We start from the raw sequence: 12,680 nt of genomic DNA on the forward strand, positions 1-12,680 counted from the left end.
AGCGATGTCAGGCCCAGTAACTGTTTCCACGTCACACTACCTTTGCGATGGAGGGTTGTTGCGTAAGACTCTGCTCGATGACGTACATCCTTGGCGATTTCATGTTATATCACTTTTTATTGTTGTGAAGAAGTAAACCGACTAAATCAAATAACATTGTTACTCAGTAATGGATAATTTACTATGTTTACCCGCGTGGTTGACGTGCAGTGCCATCTCAACACACGATCACAGTAAGGTGAATAATGCTATATCTACTGTTATAAGCTTACGAAGCATAACTGAACAACGTGCAGGTATGCATAAGAGTACTAAACAACTAGTCAAACTTCCCTGAGCCACTTCCCACCTCCCACATACCGTACAATAGTAGGGGAATAGTGTTCGCCCTGGGACAGTTTTAATTTATTCGAGATGATGAATCCCCACTCCTCCCCCCTTCCCCCTGGTGTAGATGCCGCAACGTCACACCGATAAAGGCTCGGGTTTTCACCCCTTTTTCCCTCTCCCACTTGCCCTCCCCCATTCTCCATCCCTTCCCAGAGTTCCCAGTGGAAAATAGGTGGGAAAACCTCAGTCTGTGAAAAGGTGCTGATGTGGAAAGGCATAGGGCAGTTCCATGTGTTATCCTGTTGGAAATTGAGGTAAATTCCAATTTTTGGTGGTAAATATGTTCAACTGATGAGATCTAGGAGGGGTTTCGTGAGGATTTTACCTGTGAGCATTCAACTGAAGACTATCATCATAGTACCCTACATGGCGATTGGAAAGGACAGATAATGGACGAGATTAAGACGGAGAATACCGTTCAGTAATAAAGGTCATGCAGCAGGATGATTTGCCATATCATCCAATAGTGTCAGTTACAGTGCAGAGGCTATATTTTTTACTTACAAAATTCAATTTGCATAACAATTTGCTGTTCTTGAGTCTCTTTATTTGGCAAGAGTAGCTCATCATACTCTGCATTTTATTCAATTTTGTAAGGTGCAAGTGTAGTAAAATACTTCGAGAAAAGTTATCGACACACGGAGATATCTGACAGAACTAACGTGCCTGTGAACCCAGGTCCTGCAAGGTAAGGAGATCACGCCACCACCGGTTTCATGCAATCTATCCTTTCTAAACACCATCTGTGCCTTTGTAAAAATTTCGGCAGAATGTATCTCTGGCTTCAGCCAGCTTTTCGTACCTGTAACGATATCAGCTTTGGTTCTTTGTATCAGTGCTTGAAGTTCCGGTACTTTACCAACGCATCTTCGACAGTTTACAATACTGACTGCTGCTTGGTCCCCACATGTCCTGACTTTGCCCGCACCCTTTGAGGCTGTCGCCCTTTCTGTATTGCCCGATGCCATATAACCTAAAAAAACCACATATTCCACGCCACACAACCCCTGCTACCAGTGTACCAGCCTGTTGGGTGTAATGGACTCCTGACCTATGAAGCGGAACCCGAAACACCACCACCCTACGGCGTAAGTCGAGGAATCTGCAGCCCACACGGTTGCAGAACCGTCTCAGCCTCTGATTCAGACCCTCCACTCGGCTCTGTACCAAAGGTCCGCAGTCAGCCCTGTCGACGATGCTGCAGATGGTGAACTCTGCTTTTATCCCGCTAGTGAGACTGTCAGTCTTCACCAAATCAGATAGCCGCTTAAAGCCAGAGAGGATTTCCTCCGATCCATAGCGACACACATCATTGTGCCGACATGAGCGACCACCTTCAGATGGGTGCACCCTGTTCCCTTCATGGCATCAGGAGGGCCCTTTCCACATCTGGAATGACTCCCTCCGGTATTCACACAGAGTGCACATTGGTTTTCTTCTCCTCCCTTGCAGCTATATCCCTAAGGGGCCCCATTACACGCCTAACGTTGGAGCTCCTAACTACCAGTAAGCCCACCCTCTGCAACAGCCAGGATATTGCAGACTGAGAGCAACCTCTGGAACAGGACAAGCTGTCATGTCCACATGTCCAGCCGAAGATCAGAATCAGCCGGAGACAGAGACTGAAAACGGCTCGTCAGACAAACTGGAGAGGCCTTCTGTTCAGCCGTCTGGAATGTCTTTCGCCCCTTGCCACACCTCTATACGACCTCCCACTCTACCATGCGTGAGGGTCAGCCTCAATGTGGGCAGCATCCCAGGCAGCCACAGTCGTAGTCCGATCAGGGGATGTGTGGGACGAGCTGGCCGTCCCCGAGAAACCCCCGTCCGGACCTCCACAGTTTTGCCCATCGGCCACAGCCTCAAGATTTGTAATCGAAGCAAACACTGCCTGAAGCTGGGAGCGAAGTGATGCCAACTCAACCCGCATCCGAACACAGCAGGCGCAGTCCCTATCCATGCCAAACACTGTTGTGCAAAGAACGTCTGAACTAGTCTACTGAGAGCACGAACAATTCGACACAAAATTTAAACGGTTATTAAAATACAAGACGGCCTAGTAAATGCAGTAATGCTGCTACATGCGCACTGCTGACACACTGCTTGGTGGCAGAAGGCTAACTGTGCTGTCAGTAACGTACAAAGACTATTTGAAAGGAATGAACAAATGACAGACGACTACGCGACTTTAGAATTCACAGATATTAAAGTGCAGATCTGCCCCTGCTAATTACGAAACTACACAATGATTTGACGGATTTAGCTAAACAAGTGCGTTAAGAACACTCGAACAAATTTTCAACTTGACTACTACACTTATATGAACGCTAAATAAGCCACTTGCTGCTACTTGCGCACTGCAGACACACTGCTCGGCGGCAGAAGCAGACTACGCGATTTTACACTACTCAGGTACTAAAACGCGATGCTACAACTCTCAAATACTATAATACGCCCGAAATTTATGAGTTAAACTATGCAAGTACCCAAAAACACGCAAAGAAATTAAGAATTAAACTATGTAACAAATAAGTGAGCTAAGAGTGTACGACTTGCTGCTGGCAGCAGCTTATCCAACGGCGGCAGGGACCACACTAAGAGTAGGCTGCAGTAGTCTGTTGAATACGGATTATTATTCAGATGCACAACACTTTGAAAGAACCATCTTAACAAATGTAATCGACTCACGCCCCATGGTGTGTATATAATGACGAAATTCATAACAGGTAGTGTGACATTAATTTGCAGCTCACAGCAGCGTCATAGTTTTGATGAGTGTAAAAATTTGAAAGGTGGGAAGTGAAAATATGTCCATAATTCCAAGGACGTGTAATGGAAGAAGTGTCACGATGATCTCTCCATTGGCAAAACACTCCGGAACAGTCCCCATTTGGATCTCTGGGGGAGGGGGGGGGGGGAGACTACCAAGGAGAGGTGACTAAGAGAAATACTGAATAATCAAAGAAACGATAATATTCTACGAGGTTGGACGTGAAATGTCCGAAGCCTGAATGTCGTAGGAAGGTAGAAAATCTGAAAAGGGAAATGCAAAGGCTCTGTCTAGGTATAGAAGAGTTCAGTGAAGTGAAATGGAAAGAAGACAAGGATTTTTGGGCAGATGAGTATAGGGTAATACCAACAACAGCAGAGAATGGTATAATAGGAGTAGGATTCGTTATGGAAGGTATGGGAAAGAGTGTGTTAGAGTGAACAGATCAGTGATAGGGTTGTTATTATCGGAATCGATAGCAAACGAACACTGACAACGATAGTTGAGCTGTATACATGCCGACATCGCAAGCTTAGGATGAAGAAATAGAGAAAAAACATGAAGATACTGAAAGAGTAGTGCAGTACATACACCGCGATGAAAATCTAATAGTCATGGAGTAGAAGAAAAGGTTACGAGAGAATATGGACTTGGGACAAGGAATGAGGGAGTTGAAAGACTAACTGAGTTCTGTATTAAATTTCAGCTAGTAATAGCGAATACTATGGTCAAGTATCACAAGACGAGACAGTATACTTGGAAAAGACTGGTTGATACGGGAATATATCAGCTGGATACTGGATTGTAAGGCGTACCCAGGCACAGATGTAGACTAAATCACAGTATAGTAGTGACGAAGAGGAGGCTGAAGTTCAATGTATTAGTAAGGAAGAACCAACACACAAAGAAGGAGGATACGGAAGTACTAAGGGATGACGAGACACGCTTGAAGTTCTTTCCAGATACAGCAATAAGGAATAGCTCAGTAGGTAGTAGAGTTGAACAGGGATGGACGTCTCTAAAAAGCGCAATCACAGAAGTTCGAAAGAAAAAAGTAGGTACAAGGAAGGTAAGTGCGAATAAACCATGGGTAACAGATGAAATACGTCAGTTGATCGATTAAAGAAGCAAATACAACAATGTTTAGAGAAATTTAGGAATACAAAAATACAAGTCGCTGAGGAACGAAATAAACAGGAAGTTCAGGGAATCTAAGACGAAATGGATGCTTGAAAAATTCGAAGAAATTGAAAAACAAATGACTGTGGCAAGGACTGACACAGAATATAACAATTTCAATATAACCTTCCGTGACCTTAAAGCAAGGCTGATAGCATAAAGAGTGTAATGGGAGTTCCATTGTGAAATGCAGAGAAGAGAGAGGATAGGTGGAAAGAATACACTGAAACTCCCTGTTAGGGGGAAGATTTCTCTTATGTTATAGAAGAAGAAACAGGAATCGATTCAGAAGAGGTACGGAATCCAGTATGAGAATCAGATTTTAAGAGAGCTTTGCAGGACTTACGATCAAATAAGATAGAAACGGTAGATAACATTCCATCAGAATTTCTAAAATCATTCGGGGAAGTACCAACAAAACGACTCTTGACTTTGGTGTGTCTCGTTAATTACTGAATGAGCCTCGTACAAATCTTGAAACATCAGATGGTAAGAAACATCGTCACAGGTATAAATAATCACGAAAAAGTGAACTCACACCACTTTACACGGACGGGAAATCATTAATGCTGCAAAAACTTGGTATTTGAAAACATATTCACGGGTAGAAATAATCAGGGGGAAATGAAGTGGCAGCTCTCTCGTGCGTAGAAAGCGGCAGGAAATTATACACATTCGAATAAACACTGCAGGCTGAGTGCTGGGAGCATCCGTACTGTACACGGCAAGCCATCACAATTGCTCCCCTCCAAAAGTGGCCAAGTGGCGCCTCCGTTAGCGCAACACCGGCGGCGACGATATGTTGCAAGATTTTCGAGAATTCGGACTAGCCGAACCGAAGAACGTTCTGTTTTGATGCGCTATGCCAATACCCAAAAAGGGAATTACGAGTAATCCGATGAATTACCGACCCATATCACTAACGTCGATTTGCAGTACGGTATTTGAACGTGTACTGTGTTCGAACCTTATGAATTACCTCGAAGAAAACGATTTATTGATATATAGTCAGCACGGATTCAGAAAATATCGTTCTTGTGAAACACAACTAGCTCTCTATACTCGTGAAGTAATGAGTGCTATAGACAGGGGATATGAAATTGATTCCATATTTTTAGATTTTCAGAATGCTTTCGACACATTTCATCACAAGCGTCTTCTACCCAGACTGGGTGCCTAAGGAACATCGCCTCAGTTGTGCGGCTGTCACAAAGGTCACAGTTCGTAGTAGTAAAACAGAAATAATTTCCGGCGTTCCCCAAGGAAGTGTTATAGGACCCCTATAGTTCCTGATCTGTATTAACGACATAGGAGTCAATCTGAGTTTAGCCCTCTTGCCGTATTAGATTGTTTGCAGATGATGCTGTCATTTACCGTCTTGTAAAGTTATCGTCCGCAGCTCGTGGTCGTACGGTAGCGTTCTCGCTTCCCGCGCCCGGGTTCCCGGGTTCGATTCCCGGCGGGGTCAGGGATTTTCCCTGCCTCATGATGACTGGGTGTTGTGTGGTGTCCTTAGGTTAGTTAGGTTTAAGTAGTTCTGAGTTCTAGGGGACAGATTACCATAGATGTTAAGTCCCATAGTGCTCAGAGCCATTTGAACCATTTGTATAGTTATCAGATGACCAAAACGAATTCCAAAATGATTTCGATAAGAAAGCTGTATGGTGCGAAAAGTGGCGATTGACCCTAAATAAAAAAAAGTGCGAAGTTATTCACATGATTACAAAAAGAAATCCACTAAATTTCGGTTACGCGATCTTGAAGGCTGCAAATGCAACTAAATATTTAGGTATTACAACTACAAATAACCTATTTGGAACGATCACGTAGATAATGTTGTGGGTAGAGTAAACCAAAGATTGTGATTCACTGGCAGAAGGTGCAACAGGTCTACTGAAGACACTGCTTACACCACGACTGTCCGCCCTATTTTGGAGTATTTCTGTGTGGTGTGGGATCCACATCAGGTGGGACCGACGAATGACATCGAAAAGATTCAAAGAATGGCAGCTCGTTTTGTATTATCGTGAAATAGTGGAGATAGTGCCACAGATAAGATATGAGAATTGGAGTGGCAATGATTAAAACAAAGGCGTTTTTCGTTGCGACGGCATCTTCTTATTAAATTTCAATCGCCAGTTTTCTCCTCCAATTGCGAAAACATTCTGTTGGCACGCACCTAGATAGGGAGAAATGATCAACACGATAAAATAAGAGAAATCAGAGCTCGCACAGAAAAATGTAAGTGCTAGTTTTTCTCGCGTGCCTTTCGAGAATGGAACAGTAGAGAGACAGCTTGAAGGTGGTTCATTGAACATTCTGCGAGGCACTTTATTGTGATTAGCAGAGTAACCTCGTAGATGTAAATGGGATAGTACAGGGTTCCACGTCCTGCTAAGAGGAAACCCATTGTCTCTATTAATCAAATTATCCACCGGCCTAATTTCAATTGCCTTCTTGTAGACACTGCTCCAAAAACCAATAAAAGCTTTGGCAACCATCACAGTTTCGTCAGATTTCATACATTGTCCCTCGTTTATGCTATGCTATGCTACGGCCGATTTTTCCGACAGTTGTAGCCCCGTATGACGGCCATGTTCCACGCACCTGTCATGAACTGTGCGTATCGAACGGCCGATGTGGGCGACCTGCCTGCACATATTACACGTTGTACTGACGTTGTTGTATTACTGTATGTACGAATACTAACAAGTGACACATTAAACTTACGGTTTTATCAGAGAAATGTCAAAGCGACAAACAAATTTGTTATACTTAACACAGATAGTTGGTCAGAAATCTTTCTACAGTTATCAACATTTGTTTTAGAAAAATATAGAACATAGAAATTTGTAGCTTGTGGTGAAAGAATATAATATATTGTTCGCATACCTTTACTGCAGGCAGAAACTGAGTGGAGAGCTATTGTAATTAAATGACGACACATGAAGAGAAGGCACAGTGTATTCTGTGGTATCACGAGCGAAATATCCAATTACTGAGCAGCAATATTCTCGAAAACAATACGAAAGACAAGCACCGAATGGAACGAGTATTGTTGAATGGTACATTAAGTTTAAACAGAAGAGCAGTGTATTGGATCTTGTGTGAACAGGGCAGCCTTCTGTCAGTGAGAAGCCCTTCCAGATCAACTCGATGCACATCCCATGTATCAGACTTTCCTAGCAGCACAGTGTTAACAATTCTAGGCAGCAGATTACACCTTCAGGCATATAAGGTCCATATTAGACACGCCTTACACCAGAGGATGGAACTTGTCGAGAAACATTTGCAAATAAGATTTTGGACCGAATCGACACTAGCAATGATAATCTTCAATGAATTCTTTTTTTTTTTTCGTGTGAGACTACTTTCCACATATTAAGTGGAGTTAACAACCATAGTGTGAGGATATGCAGTTCTGAAATTCCACTCATTGCCTTATATCATGTTAGGGATTCCATTAAAATGAATGTTTGGCATGGTTGAATCCACAACAAAGTTACCGGACCTATCTGTTTTGTCCAAACAAAAGTAACAGCTACGATCTATCCCGAATTGCTAGATCAGTTTGCTAAATCGCTTCTCAGAGATTTGCGCCTGACTTTTTCCAACGATATGGTGCACCACGACATTGAGGATTCATGTTAGTAATTTTGCTAACGAGACATTCCCTGACAGGTGAATTTGGCGTCATGATCCACCTGCCTGCCCTCCAAGGTCACTCGACATAACGCCTTTAGACGTCAAAGGAGTTCTTTATTTCTGAAGTATGACTGTCATTATTCTTCCTATCTCTTAAAATAGTGACTTAGTATGACCAGTCCAAACCAGTCGAACAACGTGCTTCGATTCTTTGTATATTTATTTTGATTTAGTGACAGAAACTCCATAAAATATTCAGTCTATTATGCAGCGTGTTTCCGTACGAGCATGCAAAAATTTAACAGGACATAGTGGATGCTCCACAGAACAATTAGATGTAGCGAAGCTGGGATCTGGAAAGTCAGCTTAAGGAGATAATACGCATAAAATGACATTACTGCGTACTTTTTTATTTAGATTAAGTACTGTTAACTGCAAATTCCGTTGCTGACACAATGAACGTACCGTTTATACTGTACCTTACAAAATGTACTGAAACTGACGGCTATCAACATCAAAGCAAGCATGACATCGGGGGACGAACTTACGACGCACCCTGGCAAATATCCTTGGTATGATCCACATGTTGCCAGATCCCTCATTTCTGATTTCCAATGAACCTGTCTCCAGTATTCGTCGATGGAGAGAAACAAACAGTCGTCGTGACGGATGATGCCTATTAGGGAATCGTTCTGTGTGCAATGTTTCAGCAGCGAGAGCATTTCAACCTACTTGCCCATACACGAGGTGCTCGGCAGTACGTCTCTGAATATCACTGAGTAATGAATGGTTCTGTCGTTGATTCATAGCACATTCTGTTCAAAAATGGCTCTGAGCACTATGGGACTTAACATCTGAGGTCATCAGTCCCCTAGATCTTAGAACTACTTAAACCTAACCTACCTAATGACATCACACACATCCATGCCCGAGGCAGGATTCGAGCCTGCGACCATAGCGGTCGCGCGGTTCCAGACTGAAGCGCCTAGAACCACTCGGCCACACCGGACGGCGCACATTCTGTCATGGGATAACGTATGTACGGTACAACAGACACGTTATGGGCAGGTAAAGTAAATGAAACCTGCATCATGACTTCCTAGTAATCAACTTCGTCGTTCGTGTTTCCTTGCAAGAGAAAAAGAATGTACATGTATATCAGGAGTACAGTACGTGTAAACTAGTAAGTATGTCAGTTGTAAATAAGCTGGAAGACAGTATTGCTGTACAAAGCTGTAGACAGGTTTGCTTCTATGCGTCCTTAAGATGGCTTGCTCCATCCCAGGTTCAATACCTCAAATTGTTCAGTGGAACATTCTCTATGCCCTGTTATATTTTTGCATGCTCTTACAAAAACACCCTCTATAGGGTGACGTGAACCTCGTATAATTCTTGCTTATAGTGACTGAAAGAGTACAAGATTTTCTACTATATTATTGACAACCATTCAGGCAAGGAAACCATCTGATTGAATCCCATACTAGCTTCGTATATAAATGTAGAAGCATACATAGTTTTATGTTGTAGTAATGTTGAGCAAAATGATCATTTATAGAGTCAGAACTATCTTTATTACGTCTGAAGCATTATTACAGACCACGCTCTGTTGTCCTTCTATGTATTTCCATGAGATATTCCAAATGGATTTGGTGTGGTGACATAAACTGTAGCACTGTGCTCAACGTCATCACAAGTGCAGCAAGTGAAGCATAATATATAGCAACAGAGTCAACATACACTGAATCTTTTTGTAACAGCATTTACAATCAATATTAATTCATATTATCAACCTACAGTCTTGCAGTAGCTATCTGTTATAGTACTTTGGGATGAAAACCGCCAGAATGTCAGACTCTCTGCCAATAATTTCTAATAACTGCTCAAAAGCATGCAGAGGTATATCATCAACGGTAGCTTCTTTACTTCTGTAGAAGATTTGATGATTTAACATATTTGTTGTTTTGGGAGAGCTACCAGTACACTGTCGTTACCTTCCACAGTAATCCCGCATACAACGGCAGCCTCTTGATGCCCTACCTGACCGGATCCACACAGAGTGTGCTACAGTGCCTGGAAACGTCTTGTGTTGTAACGTACTTCCCCGGGCGCTGCCACTTGCCACACACGGAGATATCTGGCAGAACTAACGTGACTGTGACCTCAGGCCCTGCAAGGTAAGGAGGTCCTGGTTCACGATTAAACATCAGAATAACAGACATCACATATGCCCTAAAATATTTCAGTGAGGAAAGGATACCCTCTACTGTAGAACACAGAAACAACTGTTACCTGCACTAAATCTTTTTATTATAGAACAGCAAAAGCATTGGGTTAAAGTGTGTAGTTGGTGACATTGGAAAATCCTGCATAATTAGGAAGATCCTGACGAATTCACAAATGAACTTAATCGTGATACATGAACACATAGCAACGTTTCAAAAGCGTTTCTACAAGAGAAAAGAATCCCTAGCGTAATTTACAATACAATGATCACAAAACAATTTACCCTCCCAAATATTACACTCACAAGACTTCATTATCGCCCTATTGTCTATGCTACTTTAGCTGGGCAATAACATATATTTACTGATACCTTTCTCGACTTTTAAGCCCTATGAACACACACACGATACGTGGCTAACATCGACACAGGGCAACGAGAAGAAAATACGTAACACAACTCGAATCCAGTAGAACTGCAGTGCACGCCCACGTTAGTGACTGCCTTACTGAGCGCCTGAGAAAAACGACGTCCAGCGCGCTCTGTCGGCGGCTGCTGTGGCCGGCATTGGCGTGTGATGGCGGCGGCGCGCCGACGCTGTGCGGACGTCTGAACCTCGACGCTGTTCTGGCCTCAGCTGTGCCAGCAGTCGGAAACCTACCCTCACTTTTCGTGAGGCTAAACCAATGGCAATGTCCACTCTGCCCTCTTAATTGTTCCGCAGAACGTGACTAACTCGGGTCGAAATCTGTAATCTCGACTCCGGACATGTTACGAGATTTTCGAACCCTGTGAACAGAAGTGTTCACTAAAAAACTCTTCTAGGCTTACAGAACAGTAAGTGTTCCGTCTACACGTGGCCCTGGTATGAAGAGCCCTCTCCTCCTACCCAGGGTCCCGCTCTGTATACCTACATCGTTCTCTGCCTGTGTACCCTGTGTTCTTCCCCTACCACAGGTAGTACCGGCCAGTGGTGACTGTAGTGCCGACTTGCGTCGTTTCTTGGCGGAATGAAGCTTGAGAAGCGTATTGGAGGGTGGAAACTACTCTCCTTCTGGCCTATAGCATTCATGTTTCGTTCCTGTCCTCTCAGAGTCCGCCAATAAACGAGCTGTTCACATGGAACCTCGTGTTGTCCACTCCTTCATCACGTGATACGCGAGTATTTGTTAAAAATAGCGGTGCTCTCCTCCGGTCTGTTTTCCATCCTGAAAAAAAGAACCACAGGGACAATGTTTTTCGTGCTTGTCAAAGACCTCCCGTTGTCATTCTGAAAGCATTCCTTTCCGAGAAACTTTCCGAGGCCTCTGGTGTGGTCTTTCCATGTGTGTTCTCCTGTCGTCTGTGCCCCACTCTTAACTTTATTTTTGCGACTTAATATTTCTCGCAAATGCAAATTCCGTGTATTGGTCCTCTCAGAGCGGCCATGTGGACCCCTGCTATGCTAAGAAGTTTCTTTCCGTTCCACGCAGGTTTCAGTCAGAGAAGCTCGATTAATGGCTTACTGTCAGCTAATGGTGTCATTTTTAGCTGCTTTTCACAACCTGTTTGCCACGTTCTGCCCCACGTGTAACTGATTTCTCACTGTTTGTTCAACTATTACTTAAACTAATCAAATTACGTAAATACACTTAATGTTGTTCTATGATCATCAGATTTAGTTTGCAGATCATGTGTGAGGGACACCGCTCCTAAGCGCACTGCTTCTCACGCCCTCCACCTGCTCCACCCTCCTAGGCAGCCGACGCCGCAGGAAGGCCGCGGGCAGCGCTTCACGCCACACGGTGCTGCCTGTCTTTCTCAGGGTTTCTTTAGCGGCAGCAGACGGCGGTGGGCGCGACGCGAGATCGCTCGTCGACTTGAAGTCAAGCGCCGGCACGCCAGTCGGGAACGATGGAGCAGAGAGCTTTGTGGAAAAGACGTCAGCGAGCCGCAGCCTGGCCGACCCCTCTCCAGGACGACAACGCGACAGCAGCGGCCACTATGCACACCACGCCCGACTGGCCACGGCCCAAATGGACAGTAGCTTCAGGATAAGCGGCGTCTGTAGCAGCATCGACGCTAGTTACTTTCCACGTGCAGTCTATGTAACACGGACATGGGAACTGTTATACCAAAGAACATTACTTATTTTGCATGCCGCCCTTTGCATTCCACACATCTGTGTAACATAAAGTTAAGTATTGTATTTTTTCCTTTTTTAATAAAACACAATAATACGATTTGCTGTAATTGCTGTCTCGTGATACGAGAAAGCAAGTTTCTTAGACGACCAGGCAGGACTCAACACTTTATGCTCGCTTATGTACGTTTGTTAAATAGTTCAGAATATGTTATATAATCATTATTAAAAAATTTGAGTCTCTTGTCGCTTATATCCATGTAATCATCAGTTTCCAATCACGCTCATAATTCGTTTGTATGAAATTATACTTGTAGAAATTAAGTTTTTAATAATTTTGCAGGAATTGTTTA

Source organism: Schistocerca serialis, chromosome 11 (assembly GCF_023864345.2).
Source record: "Schistocerca serialis cubense isolate TAMUIC-IGC-003099 chromosome 11, iqSchSeri2.2, whole genome shotgun sequence".
NCBI classification, from domain to species: Eukaryota; Metazoa; Arthropoda; class Insecta; order Orthoptera; family Acrididae; genus Schistocerca; species Schistocerca serialis.